Source organism: Balaenoptera ricei (genome assembly GCF_028023285.1).
Source record: "Balaenoptera ricei isolate mBalRic1 chromosome 2 unlocalized genomic scaffold, mBalRic1.hap2 SUPER_2_unloc_1, whole genome shotgun sequence".
NCBI classification, from domain to species: Eukaryota; Metazoa; Chordata; class Mammalia; order Artiodactyla; family Balaenopteridae; genus Balaenoptera; species Balaenoptera ricei.
Genome location: NW_026777415.1, coordinates 347,933 through 372,631, shown reverse-complemented (window position 1 = coordinate 372,631; position 24,699 = coordinate 347,933).

The following is a 24,699-nucleotide window of genomic DNA, read 5'->3' as shown; positions in this document are numbered from 1 at the left end:
ATACCAAATTCACTCAAAGTTATTCAGAGGCAAATTTTATTTTAGTTTATAATTTATGTTTGGCTGCGTTGGGTCTTCGTTGCTGCATGTGGGCTTTCTCTAGTTGCGTCGAGCGGGGCTACTCTTCGTTGCGGTGCACGGGCTTCTCATTGCGGTGGCTTCTCTTGTGAGCGAGCACGGGCTCTAGGCGCGCAGGCTTCAGTAGTTGTGCCGCGCAGGCTTGGTTGCTCTGCGGCATGTGGGATCTTCCCGGACCAGGGCTCGAGCCCGTGTCCCCTGCATTGGCAGGCGGACTCTTAACCACTGCGTCACCAGGGAAGTCCCCACAGACAAACTTTAAATACAAAACTATTCAAGGGGCTCCCCTGGTGGCGCAGTGGTTGAGAATCTGCCTGCTAATGCAGGGGACACGGGTTCGAGCCCTGGTCTGGGAAGATCCCACATGCCGCGGAGCAACCAGGCCCGTGAGCCACAACTCCTGAACCTGCGCGTCTGGAGCCTGTGCTCCGCAACAAGACAGGCCGCGATAGTGAGAGGCCCGCGCACCGCGATGAAGAGTGGCCCCCGCTTGCCACAACTAGAGAAAGCCTTCGCACAGAAACGAAGACCCAACACAGCCAAAAATAAATAAATTATTTAATCAATTAAAAAGAAAAGCTGTCTCTCAAATTTAACTTCCAGAATATATTCAGGAAAAACGCATACGCCCTTTTTGGCCAACCAAAGAAGCGGGCAATGCAAATCAACACTACAAAGAGGTATCACTTCGAGTCAGAAAAAAGGACCATCCTCACAAAGGGTAAAAACCAGATATGCAGGACAAGGAGAGGAGAAAAGGGAGCCTCGTTACGCTGAAGGGGGGAATGTAAATTGCCAACGGCCACTCTGGAGAAGTGTGCTGTGTTTCCTAAAACATCTAAAAAACAGAGCTACAAAGCATAGGGCGCTTCCACTCATGGGCCTATATGTTGGAAAATCCAAAAATCCACCGGACGCAGGCACCCCGTTTACTGCTGCTATGTTTACAACAGCCTCGACTTGGGTACAACTTCATAGTCCTTGGAAGGAAAAAATGGTGAAAGAAAATTTGATACTTAAGCACAACGGAATATTACTCAGCCCTGAAATCAATGAAATGAGGCCAGTTGCAGCAACTCAGGGGGACTTATGTATGGTCATTGAGAGTGAAATCAGTTAGACAGCAAGAGAAACTTATCATATCACTTATAAAGGGAATCTAAAAATCGCCAACCGTGAACTGAATTACAAACAGAACACCATCACACATTTACAAAACACACTTACGGCTGCTTAAGGGGAAAAGTGTGGTGCGGTGATGCATAAACCAGGAGGTTGAAATTGGCACAGATACCGTTCCATACGCCAATAATGTAATCGCCAAGACATACTCATGGTTCAAGGAACTGGACTCAGCACACTCTATTCACAGAAAAAACATATATCTGACTACTAGAAACTAGAAAAGAATTTATTGATGTCTCTCTGTAAGTGACTCAAGTGGATGTACAGCACCAAGAAACACAACATTGCAAATCAGCTCCAGCCCATTATAAAAATTAATTATAAAAAGAGAAAGACAGTGAGAGAGAGAGGAATTCTTACAAAATTCAATCAGGGGCTGTGAGGCAACTGGACTGACCACATCTACACTCACAGCTGAATGGGACGTAAGGCTGGACACCCTAACCCTAAACCCTAACCCTAACCCAACCCTAACCCTACCTTAACCCTAACCCTAACCCAACACTAACCCTAACCCTAAACCTAAACCCTAACCCTAACCCCTAACCCTAACCCAACCCTAAGCCTAACCCTAACCCCTAGCCCTAGCCCTAGCCCTAACCCTGACCCTAACCCCTAACCCTTAACCCCTAACCCCTAACCCTAACCAAGTTCACAAGTAAACTTCTCGCCCACCTGGAGAGAGTGATTTCATTTGAAAGAGTAAAGACACAATCAGCTCAGTAATTGGCCACGGGGGCTGGAGGGGCCAAGGTTAACCTGAGCTGGAGGAACGTGGGTGCCTGCCTGGATGCTCAGAGGCCAAGGGCTGTTCTGAGACCTGCTTGGACACCCGTGCAGATGGAACAAAGGATCCGCCCAGTCCCAAGAGGGCCCCACCAGCCCTCACGAACGCAACACCAGACTTCCCAGGTGGCGCAGTGGTTAAGAATCCACCTGCCAATGCAGGAGACACGGGTTTGAGCCCTGGTCAGGGAAGATCCCACATGCTGTGGAGCAACTAAGCCCGTGCACCACAACTACTGAGCCTGCGCTCTAGAACCCGCGAGCCCCAACTGCTGAAGCCCACGCGCTTAGAGCCTGTGCTCTGCAACAAGAGAAGCCACCGCAATGAGAAGCCCCCACTCGCCGCAACTAGAGAAAGCCTCCGGGCAGCAATGCAGACCCAACACAGCCCAAAATTCATTAATTAATTAATTAATTAAGAAAAAAAAAAAGGCAGCACCTGGGGGCTGGCAGACTGATGCACCAAGTCTTACATCACGTCTACTTAGTATCCTGCATGTCAGGGCCATGCTGGACCTGGGGCTGCCCAGACAGAGTGGGGCCTGCATCACCCTTCCCAGGAGGGAGGGTGGAGGGAAACCCTGCATGACCTCTGAGGCCCTAAGAACCCTTGACTAAGGCTGAGCTCAATTTGAAACAGTGGGTGACCAGAGCGGACATTTCATTCATCTATCAATGAGAATCCAGCACTGGAGGAGCAGAAAACAATGGCCTCGCTCAACCTTGACGCTAATCCCGACATGGACCCTAACCCTAAACTCTGATCCTGACCCTAAGCCCTGACCTAACCTTAGCCTAACCCGTACCCTAAACCTGTACCTTACCCTAACCCATGCTCTACCCGTATCCTACCTGTACCCCAATTCTAACCCATACCCTAACACCCACTCTAACACAGAACCCTAACACCCTGAGACCAAAACCATAAACCTTAACCAATAAGCAAAACCATAACCATAACCAAACCATAAAATATAGTCATTAACCATACCCATAAATAACTCATTAACCATAAAACTTAAACCATAACAGCAACCATAAACCATACACAGCCCCAACCCTCACACCAGCCCCAGCCCTAATGCTAACCCTCCAAACCACTTACACCAAGCCAAGTCTAATCAGATTATACAACTACATCTTGAAAAAGAAAACTGGGGAATTCTCTGGTGGCCCAGTGGTTAGGACTCTGTGCTTTCACTGCCAAGGGCTCGGGTTCGATCCCTGACTGGGGAACTAAGATCCCACAAGCCATGGGACGTGGCCAAAATAAATAAATAAGTAAAATGAAATAAAACCACTATTTTAAAAAAGATTTTAAAAATAAAGGAAAAAAACAAGAAAACTACCCCAGTACAACTTATAAATAGGAATGTAAAAATCTATCACACAATAATAGCAACATGAAACCAACAGAACTTTAAATGGATAATGCCATAAGCAAGTATCTCTACACCAGGAATTTCAGGTTGCTCAACATATGAAAAGTAAGCAATGTATTCAACCACAATAATGGTGTGAAGTAAAAACACATAATCATATCAATTAATGCAAAACATCTACAATGAAAATCCAGTGTTATTTCATGAAAAACACTCAAGAAAGCAGGAATAAAAGGAAATTTGTTCAATATGGAAAAGAGTAGTACAAAAAGCCACAGCAAACATCATGCTCAACGTTAAAGACTGAAAGATTTACTCCTGAAATCAGGAACAGGGCCAGGAAGCTGGCCTTCATCACCGTTACTCAATAGTGTACTGGAAGTTCTACCCAGAATCTTGAGGAAAGAAAGAAAAGGCATCCATGGGTGAATGGAAAAATTAAAACCGTGTCTCTTCACAGAACATAGGTCACATCATCTTATATATAAAACTACCTATAATCAGCAAAGAAATTATTTGAGCTAATCAACTAATTAATAAGCAGTGTTACAGAACAAAACATCAATTCATGAAAATCTATCTTATATGCATACGCTGGCAAAAAATAATCTGAAAAAGAATTTATGAGAACAATTCCATTTTTAATAATGTCAACATCAATATTTAGGAGTATGTTTAATCAAGGTACAAGACTTGTTTTTATGTATGTAAAGTTGTATGTTTGAAATTACTGGAAAGTCAATTACTTTTCAAAACATCATGTCTGTCAACAGCATGCCAGAAGAGCAGAGAAAATATCAAACTTCCATATAGAAGCCAAGCCTTACCCAGATCCAGTTCACCCAAAGTCCACATGTCATTTAGAGGCACTGTGGGAAGGTTATATTAGGAGCCGCCGTGTTCCGTGTTGTGGACGACCTGGATATGGTAGAAACAGTGGGATTTTTGAATTCCAATTTTCCACTTCATTCCACAAAAAAACTATTAGAACGAATAAATCAATTCAGTAAAGTTGCAAAATCAATACACAGAAATCAGTTGCCTTTCTAAACACTAATAATGAACCATCAGAAAGAGAAAGAAAGCAACCCTATTTACAACTGCATCAAAAAGAACAAAATACCTGGGAATAAAGTCAACCAAGGAGGTGAAAGACCTGCACACTGAAAACTTGAAGACATTGATGAAGACATTGAAAGACACACCAATAAATGGAAAGATATCCTGTTCTCATGGAATGGAACAATTAATATTGTTAAAATATCCATGCTACCCGAAGCAGTGGACACAGGGAATGCAATCCCTCCCAAAATTCCATGGTATTTCCCCCCAAAATAGAGCAAATCCTCCTAATATCTGTGGGGAACCACAAAGGACCCCAAATAGCCAAAGAAACCCTGAAAAAAGAGAACGGGCTGGAGGCATCTCCCTCCCTGACGTCACACTCTGCTCAGAAGCTACAGTCACCAAAACAGTGTGGAACTGGCTCAAAACGGGCGCAGGGACCAGAGGAACAGGACAGAGAGACCAGAATTCAACCCACACGGACGGGGTCGGTGAATTTATGACACAGGGACCAAGGGCACACCAAGGAGCACGACACTCCCCACGATAAATGGTGCTGGGAAAACTGGACGCCCCATAACTCACGCTGGCTACCCTGCACACAAACCTGACCCAAACACCCAGCTTTCCACGCCAAGCCCTCCCTCGCTCACACGAAGACGGACCCCCTCAACGGTCAGTCGCCCACAGGAAGCTTCTCCCCACTTTTCCTCACCGTCTCTTCACCTTTTCCTCAGGCATCACCTGGGTCCTCAGGAAACCTAGTTCCCCAGTCAGCGTGGACGCAGCCCCATTTTGTCCTGAAGCCGAAACCCCAGCGAGTCCTAAGGAGACGGAGACCGAGCTCCTCTCAGCAGAGACGCTGAGCCGGGCGTCCTACCCGAAGGCCCCCGCCCCCGCCCCCGCCCCCGCGCCTGAGGCGGCTCAACTCCTCTCAGCTGCCCTCACAATGGAGTTCCATGGAAGGAGCATGCGCTGTGGGTCAGAGAGGCGAACTCGGCGCCACCCTGTGGTCAGTGCAGGAAGTGCAGGCCGCGCCTCCCTCACAGGTCACTGGGGGCAGCGTGCCCTACTGACAGGACTGCTGAATCCATTAAACTGGAAATTCAAACGAAAATGGAGTCTCTATCCCAAAAGTTTTCTAAAAGTAGTTAAGGAACAATTAATTGGAAACCATTTGGAAGGAAGTGAATGTAGATGCAAACTTTACAACTTATACCAAATTCACTCAAAGTTATTCAGAGGCAAATTTTATTTTAGTTTATAATTTATGTTTGGCTGCGTTGGGTCTTCGTTGCTGCATGTGGGCTTTCTCTAGTTGCGTCGAGCGGGGCTACTCTTCGTTGCGGTGCACGGGCTTCTCATTGCGGTGGCTTCTCTTGTGAGCGAGCACGGGCTCTAGGCGCGCAGGCTTCAGTAGTTGTGCCGCGCAGGCTTGGTTGCTCTGCGGCATGTGGGATCTTCCCGGACCAGGGCTCGAGCCCGTGTCCCCTGCATTGGCAGGCGGACTCTTAACCACTGCGTCACCAGGGAAGTCCCCACAGACAAACTTTAAATACAAAACTATTCAAGGGGCTCCCCTGGTGGCGCAGTGGTTGAGAATCTGCCTGCTAATGCAGGGGACACGGGTTCGAGCCCTGGTCTGGGAAGATCCCACATGCCGCGGAGCAACCAGGCCCGTGAGCCACAACTCCTGAACCTGCGCGTCTGGAGCCTGTGCTCCGCAACAAGACAGGCCGCGATAGTGAGAGGCCCGCGCACCGCGATGAAGAGTGGCCCCCGCTTGCCACAACTAGAGAAAGCCTTCGCACAGAAACGAAGACCCAACACAGCCAAAAATAAATAAATTATTTAATCAATTAAAAAGAAAAGCTGTCTCTCAAATTTAACTTCCAGAATATATTCAGGAAAAACGCATACGCCCTTTTTGGCCAACCAAAGAAGCGGGCAATGCAAATCAACACTACAAAGAGGTATCACTTCGAGTCAGAAAAAAGGACCATCCTCACAAAGGGTAAAAACCAGATATGCAGGACAAGGAGAGGAGAAAAGGGAGCCTCGTTACGCTGAAGGGGGGAATGTAAATTGCCAACGGCCACTCTGGAGAAGTGTGCTGTGTTTCCTAAAACATCTAAAAAACAGAGCTACAAAGCATAGGGCGCTTCCACTCATGGGCCTATATGTTGGAAAATCCAAAAATCCACCGGACGCAGGCACCCCGTTTACTGCTGCTATGTTTACAACAGCCTCGACTTGGGTACAACTTCATAGTCCTTGGAAGGAAAAAATGGTGAAAGAAAATTTGATACTTAAGCACAACGGAATATTACTCAGCCCTGAAATCAATGAAATGAGGCCAGTTGCAGCAACTCAGGGGGACTTATGTATGGTCATTGAGAGTGAAATCAGTTAGACAGCAAGAGAAACTTATCATATCACTTATAAAGGGAATCTAAAAATCGCCAACCGTGAACTGAATTACAAACAGAACACCATCACACATTTACAAAACACACTTACGGCTGCTTAAGGGGAAAAGTGTGGTGCGGTGATGCATAAACCAGGAGGTTGAAATTGGCACAGATACCGTTCCATACGCCAATAATGTAATCGCCAAGACATACTCATGGTTCAAGGAACTGGACTCAGCACACTCTATTCACAGAAAAAACATATATCTGACTACTAGAAACTAGAATTTATTGATGTCTCTCTGTAAGTGACTCAAGTGGATGTACAGCACCAAGAAACACAACATTGCAAATCAGCTCCAGCCCATTATAAAAATTAATTATAAAAAGAGAAAGACAGTGAGAGAGAGAGGAATTCTTACAAAATTCAATCAGGGGCTGTGAGGCAACTGGACTGACCACATCTACACTCACAGCTGAATGGGACGTAAGGCTGGACACCCTAACCCTAAACCCTAACCCTAACCCAACCCTAACCCTACCTTAACCCTAACCCTAACCCAACACTAACCCTAACCCTAAACCTAAACCCTAACCCTAACCCCTAACCCTAACCCAACCCTAAGCCTAACCCTAACCCCTAGCCCTAGCCCTAGCCCTAACCCTGACCCTAACCCCTAACCCCTAACCCTAACCAAGTTCACAAGTAAACTTCTCGCCCACCTGGAGAGAGTGATTTCATTTGAAAGAGTAAAGACACAATCAGCTCAGTAATTGGCCACGGGGGCTGGAGGGGCCAAGGTTAACCTGAGCTGGAGGAACGTGGGTGCCTGCCTGGATGCTCAGAGGCCAAGGGCTGTTCTGAGACCTGCTTGGACACCCGTGCAGATGGAACAAAGGATCCGCCCAGTCCCAAGAGGGCCCCACCGGCCCTCACGAACGCAACACCAGACTTCCCAGGTGGCGCAGTGGTTAAGAATCCACCTGCCAATGCAGGAGACACGGGTTTGAGCCCTGGTCAGGGAAGATCCCACATGCTGTGGAGCAACTAAGCCCGTGCACCACAACTACTGAGCCTGCGCTCTAGAACCCGCGAGCCCCAACTGCTGAAGCCCACGCGCTTAGAGCCTGTGCTCTGCAACAAGAGAAGCCACCGCAATGAGAAGCCCCCACTCGCCGCAACTAGAGAAAGCCTCCGGGCAGCAATGCAGACCCAACACAGCCCAAAATTCATTAATTAATTAATTAATTAAGAAAAAAAAAAAAGGCAGCACCTGGGGGCTGGCAGACTGATGCACCAAGTCTTACATCACGTCTACTTAGTATCCTGCATGTCAGGGCCATGCTGGACCTGGGGCTGCCCAGACAGAGTGGGGCCTGCATCACCCTTCCCAGGAGGGAGGGTGGAGGGAAACCCTGCATGACCTCTGAGGCCCTAAGAACCCTTGACTAAGGCTGAGCTCAATTTGAAACAGTGGGTGACCAGAGCGGACATTTCATTCATCTATCAATGAGAATCCAGCACTGGAGGAGCAGAAAACAATGGCCTCGCTCAACCTTGACGCTAATCCCGACATGGACCCTAACCCTAAACTCTGATCCTGACCCTAAGCCCTGACCTAACCTTAGCCTAACCCGTACCCTAAACCTGTACCTTACCCTAACCCATGCTCTACCCGTATCCTACCTGTACCCCAATTCTAACCCATACCCTAACACCCACTCTAACACAGAACCCTAACACCCTGAGACCAAAACCATAAACCTTCACCAATAAGCAAAACCATAACCATAACCAAACCATAAAATATAGTCATTAACCATACCCATAAATAACTCATTAACCATAAAACTTAAACCATAACAGCAACCATAAACCATACACAGCCCCAACCCTCACACCAGCCCCCGCCCTAATGCTAACCCTCCAAACCACTTACACCAAGCCAAGTCTAATCAGATTATACAACTACATCTTGAAAAAGAAAACTGGGGAATTCTCTGGTGGCCCAGTGGTTAGGACTCTGTGCTTTCACTGCCAAGGGCTCGGGTTCGATCCCTGACTGGGGAACTAAGATCCCACAAGCCATGGGACGTGGCCAAAATAAAGAGATAAGTAAAATGAAATAAAACCACTATTTTAAAAAAGATTTTAAAAATAAAGGAAAAAAACAAGAAAACTACCCCAGTACAACTTATAAATAGGAATGTAAAAATCTATCACACAATAATAGCAACATGAAACCAACAGAACTTTAAATGGATAATGCCATAAGCAAGTATCTCTACACCAGGAATTTCAGGTTGCTCAACATATGAAAAGTAAGCAATGTATTCAACCACAATAATGGTGTGAAGTAAAAACACATAATCATATCAATTAATGCAAAACATCTACAATGAAAATCCAGTGTTATTTCATGAAAAACACTCAAGAAAGCAGGAATAAAAGGAAATTTGTTCAATATGGAAAAGAGTAGTACAAAAAGCCACAGCAAACATCATGCTCAACGTTAAAGACTGAAAGATTTACTCCTGAAATCAGGAACAGGGCCAGGAAGCTGGCCTTCATCACCGTTACTCAATAGTGTACTGGAAGTTCTACCCAGAATCTTGAGGAAAGAAAGAAAAGGCATCCATGGGTGAATGGAAAAATTAAAACCGTGTCTCTTCACAGAACATAGGTCACATCATCTTATATATAAAACTACCTATAATCAGCAAAGAAATTATTTGAGCTAATCAACTAATTAATAAGCAGTGTTACAGAACAAAACATCAATTCATGAAAATCTATCTTATATGCATACGCTGGCAAAAAATAATCTGAAAAAGAATTTATGAGAACAATTCCATTTTTAATAATGTCAACATCAATATTTAGGAGTATGTTTAATCAAGGTACAAGACTTGTTTTTATGTATGTAAAGTTGTATGTTTGAAATTACTGGAAAGTCAATTACTTTTCAAAACATCATGTCTGTCAACAGCATGCCAGAAAAGCAGAGAAAACATCAAACTTCCATATAGAAGCCAAGCCTTACCCAGATCCAGTTCACCCAAAGTCCACATGTCATTTAGAGGCACTGTGGGAAGGTTATATTAGGAGCCGCCGTGTTCCGTGTTGTGGACGACCTGGATATGGTAGAAACAGTGGGATTTTTGAATTCCAATTTTCCACTTCATTCCACAAAAAAACTATTAGAACTAATAAATCAATTCAGTAAAGTTGCAAAATCAATACACAGAAATCAGTTGCCTTTCTAAACACTAATAATGAACCATCAGAAAGAGAAAGAAAGCAACCCTATTTACAACTGCATCAAAAAGAACAAAATACCTGGGAATAAAGTCAACCAAGGAGGTGAAAGACCTGCACACTGAAAACTTTAAGACATTGATGAAGACATTGAAAGACACACCAATAAATGGAAAGATATCCTGTTCTCATGGAATGGAACAATTAATATTGTTAAAATATCCATGCTACCCGAAGCAGTGGACACAGGGAATGCAATCCCTCCCAAAATTCCATGGTATTTCCCCCCAAAATAGAGCAAATCCTCCTAATATCTGTGGGGAACCACAAAGGACCCCAAATAGCCAAAGAAACCCTGAAAAAAGAGAACGGGCTGGAGGCATCTCCCTCCCTGACGTCACACTCTGCTCAGAAGCTACAGTCACCAAAACAGTGTGGAACTGGCTCAAAACGGGCGCAGGGACCAGAGGAACAGGACAGAGAGACCAGAATTCAACCCACACGGACGGGGTCGGTGAATTTATGACACAGGGACCAAGGGCACACCAAGGAGCACGACACTCCCCACGATAAATGGTGCTGGGAAAACTGGACGCCCCATAACTCACGCTGGCTACCCTGCACACAAACCTGACCAAACACCCAGCTTTCCACGCCAAGCCCTCCCTCGCTCACACGAAGACGGACCCCCTCAACGGTCAGTCGCCCACAGGAAGCTTCTCCCCACTTTTCCTCACCGTCTCTTCACCTTTTCCTCAGGCATCACCTGGGTCCTCAGGAAACCTAGTTCCCCAGTCAGCGTGGACGCAGCCCCATTTTGTCCTGAAGCCGAAACCCCAGCGAGTCCTGAGGAGACGGAGACCGAGCTCCTCTCAGCAGAGACGCTGAGCCGGGCGTCCTACCCGAAGGCCCCCGCCCCCGCCCCCGCCCCCGCGCCTGAGGCGGCTCAACTCCTCTCAGCTGCCCTCACAATGGAGTTCCATGGAAGGAGCATGCGCTGTGGGTCAGAGAGGCGAACTCGGCGCCACCCTGTGGTCAGTGCAGGAAGTGCAGGCCGCGCCTCCCTCACAGGTCACTGGAGGCAGCGTGCCCTACTGACAGGACTGCTGAATCCATTAAACTGGAAATTCAAACGAAAATGGAGTCTCTATCCCAAAAGTTTTCTAAAAGTAGTTAAGGAACAATTAATTGGAAACCATTTGGAAGGAAGTGAATGTAGATGCAAACTTTACAACTTATACCAAATTCACTCAAAGTTATTCAGAGGCAAATTTTATTTTAGTTTATAATTTATGTTTGGCTGCGTTGGGTCTTCGTTGCTGCATGTGGGCTTTCTCTAGTTGCGTCGAGCGGGGCTACTCTTCGTTGCGGTGCACGGGCTTCTCATTGCGGTGGCTTCTCTTGTGAGCGAGCACGGGCTCTAGGCGCGCAGGCTTCAGTAGTTGTGCCGCGCAGGCTTGGTTGCTCTGCGGCATGTGGGATCTTCCCGGACCAGGGCTCGAGCCCGTGTCCCCTGCATTGGCAGGCGGACTCTTAACCACTGCGTCACCAGGGAAGTCCCCACAGACAAACTTTAAATACAAAACTATTCAAGGGGCTCCCCTGGTGGCGCAGTGGTTGAGAATCTGCCTGCTAATGCAGGGGACACGGGTTCGAGCCCTGGTCTGGGAAGATCCCACATGCCGCGGAGCAACCAGGCCCGTGAGCCACAACTCCTGAACCTGCGCGTCTGGAGCCTGTGCTCCGCAACAAGACAGGCCGCGATAGTGAGAGGCCCGCGCACCGCGATGAAGAGTGGCCCCCGCTTGCCACAACTAGAGAAAGCCTTCGCACAGAAACGAAGACCCAACACAGCCAAAAATAAATAAATTATTTAATCAATTAAAAAGAAAAGCTGTCTCTCAAATTTAACTTCCAGAATATATTCAGGAAAAACGCATACGCCCTTTTTGGCCAACCAAAGAAGCGGGCAATGCAAATCAACACTACAAAGAGGTATCACTTCGAGTCAGAAAAAAGGACCATCCTCACAAAGGGTAAAAACCAGATATGCAGGACAAGGAGAGGAGAAAAGGGAGCCTCGTTACGCTGAAGGGGGGAATGTAAATTGCCAACGGCCACTCTGGAGAAGTGTGCTGTGTTTCCTAAAACATCTAAAAAACAGAGCTACAAAGCATAGGGCGCTTCCACTCATGGGCCTATATGTTGGAAAATCCAAAAATCCACCGGACGCAGGCACCCCGTTTACTGCTGCTATGTTTACAACAGCCTCGACTTGGGTACAACTTCATAGTCCTTGGAAGGAAAAAATGGTGAAAGAAAATTTGATACTTAAGCACAACGGAATATTACTCAGCCCTGAAATCAATGAAATGAGGCCAGTTGCAGCAACTCAGGGGGACTTATGTATGGTCATTGAGAGTGAAATCAGTTAGACAGCAAGAGAAACTTATCATATCACTTATAAAGGGAATCTAAAAATCGCCAACCGTGAACTGAATTACAAACAGAACACCATCACACATTTACAAAACACACTTACGGCTGCTTAAGGGGAAAAGTGTGGTGCGGTGATGCATAAACCAGGAGGTTGAAATTGGCACAGATACCGTTCCATACGCCAATAATGTAATCGCCAAGACATACTCATGGTTCAAGGAACTGGACTCAGCACACTCTATTCACAGAAAAAACATATATCTGACTACTAGAAACTAGAAAAGAATTTATTGATGTCTCTCTGTAAGTGACTCAAGTGGATGTACAGCACCAAGAAACACAACATTGCAAATCAGCTCCAGCCCATTATAAAAATTAATTATAAAAAGAGAAAGACAGTGAGAGAGAGAGGAATTCTTACAAAATTCAATCAGGGGCTGTGAGGCAACTGGACTGACCACATCTACACTCACAGCTGAATGGGACGTAAGGCTGGACACCCTAACCCTAAACCCTAACCCTAACCCAACCCTAACCCTACCTTAACCCTAACCCTAACCCAACACTAACCCTAACCCTAAACCTAAACCCTAACCCTAACCCCTAACCCTAACCCAACCCTAAGCCTAACCCTAACCCCTAGCCCTAGCCCTAGCCCTAACCCTGACCCTAACCCCTAACCCTTAACCCCTAACCCCTAACCCTAACCAAGTTCACAAGTAAACTTCTCGCCCACCTGGAGAGAGTGATTTCATTTGAAAGAGTAAAGACACAATCAGCTCAGTAATTGGCCACGGGGGCTGGAGGGGCCAAGGTTAACCTGAGCTGGAGGAACGTGGGTGCCTGCCTGGATGCTCAGAGGCCAAGGGCTGTTCTGAGACCTGCTTGGACACCCGTGCAGATGGAACAAAGGATCCGCCCAGTCCCAAGAGGGCCCCACCGGCCCTCACGAACGCAACACCAGACTTCCCAGGTGGCGCAGTGGTTAAGAATCCACCTGCCAATGCAGGAGACACGGGTTTGAGCCCTGGTCAGGGAAGATCCCACATGCTGTGGAGCAACTAAGCCCGTGCACCACAACTACTGAGCCTGCGCTCTAGAACCCACGAGCCCCAACTGCTGAAGCCCACGCGCTTAGAGCCTGTGCTCTGCAACAAGAGAAGCCACCGCAATGAGAAGCCCCCACTCGCCGCAACTAGAGAAAGCCTCCGGGCAGCAATGCAGACCCAACACAGCCCAAAATTCATTAATTAATTAATTAATTAAGAAAAAAAAAAAAGGCAGCACCTGGGGGCTGGCAGACTGATGCACCAAGTCTTACATCACGTCTACTTAGTATCCTGCATGTCAGGGCCATGCTGGACCTGGGGCTGCCCAGACAGAGTGGGGCCTGCATCACCCTTCCCAGGAGGGAGGGTGGAGGGAAACCCTGCATGACCTCTGAGGCCCTAAGAACCCTTGACTAAGGCTGAGCTCAATTTGAAACAGTGGGTGACCAGAGCGGACATTTCATTCATCTATCAATGAGAATCCAGCACTGGAGGAGCAGAAAACAATGGCCTCGCTCAACCTTGACGCTAATCCCGACATGGACCCTAACCCTAAACTCTGATCCTGACCCTAAGCCCTGACCTAACCTTAGCCTAACCCGTACCCTAAACCTGTACCTTACCCTAACCCATGCTCTACCCGTATCCTACCTGTACCCCAATTCTAACCCATACCCTAACACCCACTCTAACACAGAACCCTAACACCCTGAGACCAAAACCATAAACCTTCACCAATAAGCAAAACCATAACCATAACCAAACCATAAAATATAGTCATTAACCATACCCATAAATAACTCATTAACCATAAAACTTAAACCATAACAGCAACCATAAACCATACACAGCCCCAACCCTCACACCAGCCCCAGCCCTAATGCTAACCCTCCAAACCACTTACACCAAGCCAAGTCTAATCAGATTATACAACTACATCTTGAAAAAGAAAACTGGGGAATTCTCTGGTGGCCCAGTGGTTAGGACTCTGTGCTTTCACTGCCAAGGGCTCGGGTTCGATCCCTGACTGGGGAACTAAGATCCCACAAGCCATGGGACGTGGCCAAAATAAATAAATAAGTAAAATGAAATAAAACCACTATTTTAAAAAAGATTTTAAAAATAAAGGAAGAAAACAAGAAAACTACCCCAGTACAACTTATAAATAGGAATGTAAAAATCTATCACACAATAATAGCAACATGAAACCAACAGAACTTTAAATGGATAATGCCATAAGCAAGTATCTCTACACCAGGAATTTCAGGTTGCTCAACATATGAAAAGTAAGCAATGTATTCAACCACAATAATGGTGTGAAGTAAAAACACATAATCATATCAATTAATGCAAAACATCTACAATGAAAATCCAGTGTTATTTCATGAAAAACACTCAAGAAAGCAGGAATAAAAGGAAATTTGTTCAATATGGAAAAGAGTAGTACAAAAAGCCACAGCAAACATCATGCTCAACGTTAAAGACTGAAAGATTTACTCCTGAAATCAGGAACAGGGCCAGGAAGCTGGCCTTCATCACCGTTACTCAATAGTGTACTGGAAGTTCTACCCAGAATCTTGAGGAAAGAAAGAAAAGGCATCCATGGGTGAATGGAAAAATTAAAACCGTGTCTCTTCACAGAACATAGGTCACATCATCTTATATATAAAACTACCTATAATCAGCAAAGAAATTATTTGAGCTAATCAACTAATTAATAAGCAGTGTTACAGAACAAAACATCAATTCATGAAAATCTATCTTATATGCATACGCTGGCAAAAAATAATCTGAAAAAGAATTTATGAGAACAATTCCATTTTTAATAATGTCAACATCAATATTTAGGAGTATGTTTAATCAAGGTACAAGACTTGTTTTTATGTATGTAAAGTTGTATGTTTGAAATTACTGGAAAGTCAATTACTTTTCAAAACATCATGTCTGTCAACAGCATGCCAGAAGAGCAGAGAAAACATCAAACTTCCATATAGAAGCCAAGCCTTACCCAGATCCAGTTCACCCAAAGTCCACATGTCATTTAGAGGCACTGTGGGAAGGTTATATTAGGAGCCGCCGTGTTCCGTGTTGTGGACGACCTGGATATGGTAGAAACAGTGGGATTTTTGAATTCCAATTTTCCACTTCATTCCACAAAAAAACTATTAGAACGAATAAATCAATTCAGTAAAGTTGCAAAATCAATACACAGAAATCAGTTGCCTTTCTAAACACTAATAATGAACCATCAGAAAGAGAAAGAAAGCAACCCTATTTACAACTGCATCAAAAAGAACAAAATACCTGGGAATAAAGTCAACCAAGGAGGTGAAAGACCTGCACACTGAAAACTTGAAGACATTGATGAAGACATTGAAAGACACACCAATAAATGGAAAGATATCCTGTTCTCATGGAATGGAACAATTAATATTGTTAAAATATCCATGCTACCCGAAGCAGTGGACACAGGGAATGCAATCCCTCCCAAAATTCCATGGTATTTCCCCCCAAAATAGAGCAAATCCTCCTAATATCTGTGGGGAACCACAAAGGACCCCAAATAGCCAAAGAAACCCTGAAAAAAGAGAACGGGCTGGAGGCATCTCCCTCCCTGACGTCACACTCTGCTGAGAAGCTACAGTCACCAAAACAGTGTGGAACTGGCTCAAAACGGGCGCAGGGACCAGAGGAACAGGACAGAGAGACCAGAATTCAACCCACACGGACGGGGTCGGTGAATTTATGACACAGGGACCAAGGGCACACCAAGGAGCACGACAATCCCCACGATAAATGGTGCTGGGAAAACTGGACGCCCCATAACTCACGCTGGCTACCCTGCACACAAACCTGACCCAAACACCCAGCTTTCCACGCCAAGCCCTCCCTCGCTCACACGAAGACGGACCCCCTCAACGGTCAGTCGCCCACAGGAAGCTTCTCCCCACTTTTCCTCACCATCTCTTCACCTTTTCCTCAGGCATCACCTGGGTCCTCAGGAAACCTAGTTCCCCAGTCAGCGTGGACGCAGCCCCATTTTGTCCTGAAGCCGAAACCCCAGCGAGTCCTAAGGAGACGGAGACCGAGCTCCTCTCAGCAGAGACGCTGAGCCGGGCGTCCTACCCGAAGGCCCCCGCCCCCGCCCCCGCCCCCGCCCCCGCGCCTGAGGCGGCTCAACTCCTCTCAGCTGCCCTCACAATGGAGTTCCATGGAAGGAGCATGCGCTGTGGGTCAGAGAGGCGAACTCGGCGCCACCCTGTGGTCAGTGCAGGAAGTGCAGGCCGCGCCTCCCTCACAGGTCACTGGGGGCAGCGTGCCCTACTGACAGGACTGCTGAATCCATTAAACTGGAAATTCAAACGAAAATGGAGTCTCTATCCCAAAAGTTTTCTAAAAGTAGTTAAGGAACAATTAATTGGAAACCATTTGGAAGGAAGTGAATGTAGATGCAAACTTTACAACTTATACCAAATTCACTCAAAGTTATTCAGAGGCAAATTTTATTTTAGTTTATAATTTATGTTTGGCTGCGTTGGGTCTTCGTTGCTGCATGTGGGCTTTCTCTAGTTGCGTCGAGCGGGGCTACTCTTCGTTGCGGTGCACGGGCTTCTCATTGCGGTGGCTTCTCTTGTGAGCGAGCACGGGCTCTAGGCGCGCAGGCTTCAGTAGTTGTGCCGCGCAGGCTTGGTTGCTCTGCGGCATGTGGGATCTTCCCGGACCAGGGCTCGAGCCCGTGTCCCCTGCATTGGCAGGCGGACTCTTAACCACTGCGTCACCAGGGAAGTCCCCACAGACAAACTTTAAATACAAAACTATTCAAGGGGCTCCCCTGGTGGCGCAGTGGTTGAGAATCTGCCTGCTAATGCAGGGGACACGGGTTCGAGCCCTGGTCTGGGAAGATCCCACATGCCGCGGAGCAACCAGGCCCGTGAGCCACAACTCCTGAACCTGCGCGTCTGGAGCCTGTGCTCCGCAACAAGACAGGCCGCGATAGTGAGAGGCCCGCGCACCGCGATGAAGAGTGGCCCCCGCTTGCCACAACTAGAGAAAGCCTTCGCACAGAAACGAAGACCCAACACAGCCAAAAATAAATAAATTATTTAATCAATTAAAAAGAAAAGCTGTCTCTCAAATTTAACTTCCAGAATATATTCAGGAAAAACGCATACGCCCTTTTTGGCCAACCAAAGAAGCGGGCAATGCAAATCAACACTACAAAGAGGTATCACTTCGAGTCAGAAAAAAGGACCATCCTCACAAAGGGTAAAAACCAGATATGCAGGACAAGGAGAGGAGAAAAGGGAGCCTCGTTACGCTGAAGGGGGGAATGTAAATTGCCAACGGCCACTCTGGAGAAGTGTGCTGTGTTTCCTAAAACATCTAAAAAACAGAGCTACAAAGCATAGGGCGCTTCCACTCATGGGCCTATATGTTGGAAAATCCAAAAATCCACCGGACGCAGGCACCCCGTTTACTGCTGCTATGTTTACAACAGCCTCGACTTGGGTACAACTTCATAGTCCTTGGAAGGAAAAAATGGTGAAAGAAAATTTGATACTTAAGCACAACGGAATATTACTCAGCCCTGAAATCAATGAAATGAGGCCAGTTGCAGCAACTCAGGGGGACTTATGTATGGTCATTGAGAGTGAAATCAGTTAGACAGCAAGAGAAACTTATCATATCACTTATAAAGGGAATCTAAAAATCGCCAACCGTGAACTGAATTACAAACAGAACACCATCACACATTTACAAAACACACTTACGGCTGCTTAAGGGGAAAAGTGTGGTGCGGTGATGCATAAACCAGGAGGTTGAAATTGGCACAGATACCGTTCCATACGCCAATAATGTAATCGCCAAGACATACTCATGGTTCAAGGAACTGGACTCAGCACACTCTATTCACAGAAAAAACATATATCTGACTACTAGAAACTAGAAAAGAATTTATTGATGTCTCTCTGTAAGTGACTCAAGTGGATGTACAGCACCAAGAAACACAACATTGCAAATCAGCTCCAGCCCATTATAAAAATTAATTATAAAAAGAGAAAGACAGTGAGAGAGAGAGGAATTCTTACAAAATTCAATCAGGGGCTGTGAGGCAACTGGACTGACCACATCTACACTCACAGCTGAATGGGACGTAAGGCTGGACACCCTAACCCTAAACCCTAACCCTAACCCAACCCTAACCCTACCTTAACCCTAACCCTAACCCAACACTAACCCTAACCCTAAACCTAAACCCTAACCCTAACCCCTAACCCTAACCCAACCCTAAGCCTAACCCTAACCCCTAGCCCTAGCCCTAGCCCTAACCCTGACCCTAACCCCTAACCCTTAACCCCTAACCCCTAACCCTAACCAAGTTCACAAGTAAACTTCTCGCCCACCTGGAGAGAGTGATTTCATTTGAAAGAGTAAAGACACAATCAGCTCAGTAATTGGCCACGGGGGCTGGAGGGGCCAAGGTTAACCTGAGCTGGAGGAACGTGGGTGCCTGCCTGGATGCTCAGAGGCCAAGGGCTGTTCTGAGACCTGCTTGGACACCCGTGCAGATGGAACAAAGGATCCGCCCAGTCCCAAGAGGGCCCCACCGGCCCTCACGAACGCAACACCAGACTTCCCAGGTGGCGCAGTGGTTAAGAATCCACCTGCCAATGCAGGAGACACGGGTTTGAGCCCTGGTCAGGGAAGATCCCACATGCTGTGGAGCAACTAAGCCCGTGCACCACAACTACTGAGCCTGCGCTCTAGAACCCGCGAGCCCCAACTGCTGAAGCCCACGCGCTTAGAGCCTGTGCTCTGCAACAAGAGAAGCCACCGCAATGAGAAGCCCCCACTCGCCGCAACTAGAGAAAGCCTCCGGGCAGCAATGCAGACCCAACACAGCCCAAAATTCATTAATTAATTAATTAATTAAGAAAAAAAAAAAAGGCAGCACCTGGGGGCTGGCAGACTGATGCACCAAGTCTTACATCACGTCTACTTAGTATCCTGCATGTCAGGGCCATGCTGGACCTGGGGCTGCCCAGACAGAGTGGGGCCTGCATCACCCTTCCCAGGAGGGAGGGTGGAGGGAAACCCTGCATGACCTCTGAGGCCCTAAGAACCCTTGACTAAGGCTGAGCTCAATTTGAAACAGTGGGTGACCAGAGCGGACATTTCATTCATCTATCAATGAGAATCCAGCACTGGAGGAGCAGAAAACAATGGCCTCGCTCAACCTTGACGCTAATCCCGACATGGACCCTAACCCTAAACTCTGATCCTGACCCTAAGCCCTGACCTAACCTTAGCCTAACCCGTACCCTAAACCTGTACCTTACCCTAACCCATGCTCTACCCGTATCCTACCTGTACCCCAATTCTAACCCATACCCTAACACCCACTCTAACACAGAACCCTAACACCCTGAGACCAAAACCATAAACCTTCACCAATAAGCAAAACCATAACCATAACCAAACCATAAAATATAGTCATTAACCATACCCATAAATAACTCATTAACCATAAAACTTAAACCATAACAGCAACCATAAACCATACACAGCCCCAACCCTCACACCAGCCCCAGCCCTAATGCTAACCCTCCAAACCACTTACACCAAGCCAAGTCTAATCAGATTATACAACTACATCTTGAAAAAGAAAACTGGGGAATTCTCTGGTGGCCCAGTGGTTAGGACTCTGTGCTTTCACTGCCAAGGGCTCGGGTTCGATCCCTGACTGGGGAACTAAGATCCCACAAGCCATGGGACGTGGCCAAAATAAATAGATAATTAAAATGAAATAAAACCACTATTTTAAAAAAGATTTTAAAAATAAAGGAAGAAAACAAGAAAACTACCCCAGTACAACTTATAAATAGGAATGTAAAAATCTATCACACAATAATAGCAACATGAAACCAACAGAACTTTAAATGGATAATGCCATAAGCAAGTATCTCTACACCAGGAATTTCAGGTTGCTCAACATATGAAAAGTAAGCAATGTATTCAACCACAATAATGGTGTGAAGTAAAAACACATAATCATATCAATTAATGCAAAACATCTACAATGAAAATCCAGTGTTATTTCATGAAAAACACTCAAGAAAGCAGGAATAAAAGGAAATTTGTTCAATATGGAAAAGAGTAGTACAAAAAGCCACAGCAAACATCATGCTCAACGTTAAAGACTGAAAGATTTACTCCTGAAATCAGGAACAGGGCCAGGAAGCTGGCCTTCATCACCGTTACTCAATAGTGTACTGGAAGTTCTACCCAGAATCTTGAGGAAAGAAAGAAAAGGCATCCATGGGTGAATGGAAAAATTAAAACCGTGTCTCTTCACAGAACATAGGTCACATCATCTTATATATAAAACTACCTATAATCAGCAAAGAAATTATTTGAGCTAATCAACTAATTAATAAGCAGTGTTACAGAACAAAACATCAATTCATGAAAATCTATCTTATATGCATACGCTGGCAAAAAATAATCTGAAAAAGAATTTATGAGAACAATTCCATTTTTAATAATGTCAACATCAATATTTAGGAGTATGTTTAATCAAGGTACAAGACTTGTTTTTATGTATGTAAAGTTGTATGTTTGAAATTACTGGAAAGTCAATTACTTTTCAAAACATCATGTCTGTCAACAGCATGCCAGAAGAGCAGAGAAAACATCAAACTTCCATATAGAAGCCAAGCCTTACCCAGATCCAGTTCACCCAAAGTCCACATGTCATTTAGAGGCACTGTGGGAAGGTTATATTAGGAGCCGCCGTGTTCCGTGTTGTGGACGACCTGGATATGGTAGAAACAGTGGGATTTTTGAATTCCAATTTTCCACTTCATTCCACAAAAAAACTATTAGAACGAATAAATCAATTCAGTAAAGTTGCAAAATCAATACACAGAAATCAGTTGCCTTTCTAAACACTAATAATGAACCATCAGAAAGAGAAAGAAAGCAACCCTATTTACAACTGCATCAAAAAGAACAAAATACCTGGGAATAAAGTCAACCAAGGAGGTGAAAGACCTGCACACTGAAAACTTGAAGACATTGATGAAGACATTGAAAGACACACCAATAAATGGAAAGATATCCTGTTCTCATGGAATGGAACAATTAATATTGTTAAAATATCCATGCTACCCGAAGCAGTGGACACAGGGAATGCAATCCCTCCCAAAATTCCATGGTATTTCCCCCCAAAATAGAGCAAATCCTCCTAATATCTGTGGGGAACCACAAAGGACCCCAAATAGCCAAAGAAACCCTGAAAAAAGAGAACGGGCTGGAGGCATCTCCCTCCCTGACGTCACACTCTGCTCAGAAGCTACAGTCACCAAAACAGTGTGGAACTGGCTCAAAACGGGCGCAGGGACCAGAGGAACAGGACAGAGAGACCAGAATTCAACCCACACGGACGGGGTCGGTGAATTTATGACACAGGGACCAAGGGCACACCAAGGAGCACGACACTCCCCACGATAAATGGTGCTGGGAAAACTGGACGCCCCATAACTCACGCTGGCTACCCTGCACACAAACCTGACCCAAACAGCCAGCTTTCCACGCCAAGCCCTCCCTCGCTCACACGAAGACGGACCCCCTCAACGGTCAGTCGCCCACAGGAAGCTTCTCCCCACTTTTCCTCACCGTCTCTTCACCTTTTCCTCAGGCATCACCTGGGTCCTCAGGAAACCTAGTTCCCCAGTCAGCGTGGACGCAGCCCCATTTTGTCCTGAAGCCGAAACCCCAGCGAGTCCTAAGGAGACGGAGACCGAGCTCCTCTCAGCAGAGACGCTGAGCCGGGCGTCCTACCCGAAGGCCCCCGCCCCCGCCCCCGCCCCCGCCCCCGCGCCTGAGGCGGCTCAACTCCTCTCAGCTGCCCTCACAATGGAGTTCCATGGAAGGAGCATGCGCTGTGGGTCAGAGAGGCGAACTCGGCGCCACCCTGTGGTCAGTGCAGGAAGTGCAGGCCGCGCCTCCCTCACAGGTCACTGGGGGCAGCGTGCCCTACTGACAGGACTGCTGAATCCATTAAACTGGAAATTCAAACGAAAATGGAGTCTCTATCCCAAAAGTTTTCTAAAAGTAGTTAAGGAACAATTAATTGGAAACCATTTGGAAGGAAGTGAATGTAGATGCAAACTTTACAACTTATACCAAATTCACTCAAAGTTATTCAGAGGCAAATTTTATTTTAGTTTATAATTTATGTTTGGCTGCGTTGGGTCTTCGTTGCTGCATGTGGGCTTTCTCTAGTTGCGTCGAGCGGGGCTACTCTTCGTTGCGGTGCACGGGCTTCTCATTGCGGTGGCTTCTCTTGTGAGCGAGCACGGGCTCTAGGCGCGCAGGCTTCAGTAGTTGTGCCGCGCAGGCTTGGTTGCTCTGCGGCATGTGGGATCTTCCCGGACCAGGGCTCGAGCCCGTGTCCCCTGCATTGGCAGGCGGACTCTTAACCACTGCGTCACCAGGGAAGTCCCCACAGACAAACTTTAAATACAAAACTATTCAAGGGGCTCCCCTGGTGGCGCAGTGGTTGAGAATCTGCCTGCTAATGCAGGGGACACGGGTTCGAGCCCTGGTCTGGGAAGATCCCACATGCCGCGGAGCAACCAGGCCCGTGAGCCACAACTCCTGAACCTGCGCGTCTGGAGCCTGTGCTCCGCAACAAGACAGGCCGCGATAGTGAGAGGCCCGCGCACCGCGATGAAGAGTGGCCCCCGCTTGCCACAACTAGAGAAAGCCTTCGCACAGAAACGAAGACCCAACACAGCCAAAAATAAATAAATTATTTAATCAATTAAAAAGAAAAGCTGTCTCTCAAATTTAACTTCCAGAATATATTCAGGAAAAACGCATACGCCCTTTTTGGCCAACCAAAGAAGCGGGCAATGCAAATCAACACTACAAAGAGGTATCACTTCGAGTCAGAAAAAAGGACCATCCTCACAAAGGGTAAAAACCAGATATGCAGGACAAGGAGAGGAGAAAAGGGAGCCTCGTTACGCTGAAGGGGGGAATGTAAATTGCCAACGGCCACTCTGGAGAAGTGTGCTGTGTTTCCTAAAACATCTAAAAAACAGAGCTACAAAGCATAGGGCGCTTCCACTCATGGGCCTATATGTTGGAAAATCCAAAAATCCACCGGACGCAGGCACCCCGTTTACTGCTGCTATGTTTACAACAGCCTCGACTTGGGTACAACTTCATAGTCCTTGGAAGGAAAAAATGGTGAAAGAAAATTTGATACTTAAGCACAACGGAATATTACTCAGCCCTGAAATCAATGAAATGAGGCCAGTTGCAGCAACTCAGGGGGACTTATGTATGGTCATTGAGAGTGAAATCAGTTAGACAGCAAGAGAAACTTATCATATCACTTATAAAGGGAATCTAAAAATCGCCAACCGTGAACTGAATTACAAACAGAACACCATCACACATTTACAAAACACACTTACGGCTGCTTAAGGGGAAAAGTGTGGTGCGGTGATGCATAAACCAGGAGGTTGAAATTGGCACAGATACCGTTCCATACGCCAATAATGTAATCGCCAAGACATACTCATGGTTCAAGGAACTGGACTCAGCACACTCTATTCACAGAAAAAACATATACCTGACTACTAGAAACTAGAAAAGAATTTATTGATGTCTCTCTGTAAGTGACTCAAGTGGATGTACAGCACCAAGAAACACAACATTGCAAATCAGCTCCAGCCCATTATAAAAATTAATTATAAAAAGAGAAAGACAGTGAGAGAGAGAGGAATTCTTACAAAATTCAATCAGGGGCTGTGAGGCAACTGGACTGACCACATCTACACTCACAGCTGAATGGGACGTAAGGCTGGACACCCTAACCCTAAACCCTAACCCTAACCCAACCCTAACCCTACCTTAACCCTAACCCTAACCCAACACTAACCCTAACCCTAAACCTAAACCCTAACCCTAACCCCTAACCCTAACCCAACCCTAAGCCTAACCCTAACCCCTAGCCCTAGCCCTAGCCC